This window comes from Pan troglodytes, chromosome 20 (genome assembly GCF_028858775.2).
Source record: "Pan troglodytes isolate AG18354 chromosome 20, NHGRI_mPanTro3-v2.0_pri, whole genome shotgun sequence".
NCBI classification, from domain to species: Eukaryota; Metazoa; Chordata; class Mammalia; order Primates; family Hominidae; genus Pan; species Pan troglodytes.
Window position 1 is genome coordinate 12407452 of NC_072418.2, and position 1305 is coordinate 12408756.

At 44.9% G+C, this 1305-nt stretch overlaps 1 pseudogene; it reads right to left on the bottom strand.

The window, feature by feature from the left end:
* Nucleotides 1–470: 470 nt before the first annotated feature.
* LOC744831 (small ribosomal subunit protein eS4, X isoform-like) lies at nucleotides 471–1305 on the bottom strand (annotated as a pseudogene).

The following is a 1305-nucleotide window of genomic DNA, read 5'->3' on the forward strand; positions in this document are numbered from 1 at the left end:
CAACTCATAATTTTTCTTGTGTTGCCTGTGTGGTTGATGACATAACTAAGAAGTCATTTCCAATTCCAATATCATGAAGCTTTCTCACCTATGTTTTCTTCTAATAGGTTTTCAGCTCTAGCTCTTATGCTACACTTGGGTTTTTGGTCCATTTTTTAAAAATCATGCCACATTATTATTATTATTAAGATGGAGGCTTGCTGTCTCCCAGGCTGGAGTGCAGTGGTGCGATCTCAGCTCACTGCAACCTCTTACCTCCCAGGTTCAAGTGATTCTCCTGCCATTGCTTCCTGAGTAGCTGGGATTACAGGTGCATGCCACCACGCCCGGCTACTTTTTGTATTTCTTTTTAGTAAAGACAGGGCTTCACCATGTTGGTCAAGCTGATCTCGAACACCTGACCTCGTGATCCACCCGCCTCGGCCTTCCAAAGTGCTGGGATTAGAGGCGTGAGCCACTGTGCCCGGCCATGCCACATTATTTTTAATTATGTACAAAGATCTAAAATGTCACTCAGGGACCATTTCATCCACCACTCTGTTTGGCCACCAGTCTTTTGTCTGTCTCTTCTGCAATAGTGAGGCGGATACCCTTTCCTCGGGGAAGAGAAATCCATGGTCTGTTGCCCTTGCCAATAACAAAAATGTTGGAAAATCTAGTGGCAAATCTGTTGCCGTTGGCATCCTTCACGTAAAACACTTTGAAAGATCGAGGGTGCCGCTCTCTGTTGATCACGCCAATTCTTCCCAGGTTAGCACTTCCAGTCATCATACACAGGTTCCAGTGTCAATCTTGATGAAATCAGTAATCTTGCCAGTCTCTAAATCAATCAGAATGGTATCATTCACCTTGATAAGGGGATCAGGGTAGCAGATGGCGTGAGCATCAAGAGTCACCAGATGAGGGATTCCTTTTGTGCCCACAAAGATTTTTCTCAGTTTGCATAACATGTACTTGGCCTCCTCAGGTGTAATACGTTGTACAGCAAAGTGACCCTTGGTGTCACAGGTCAGTTGGGAATTCTCTCCCATCTTGTCAATGTTGATGACATCCATGAATCCAGCAGGGTAGGTTATATCAGTTCAGACCTTGCCATCGATCTTAACCGCTGCGGGAAAATCTTTACTTCAACTCCTGTCAGGGCATACTTAAGTCTGTTCCTTAGGAAAATGATGAGGGGTAAACATTCTCTCAACTTGTGGGGACCAGTGGATGGACAAGGAGAAACACACCAGTCAATTTATCCAACATTCAATGCTTTGGAGCTGCTACCCCTTTCAGATGCTTCTTGGGACCACAAGCCAT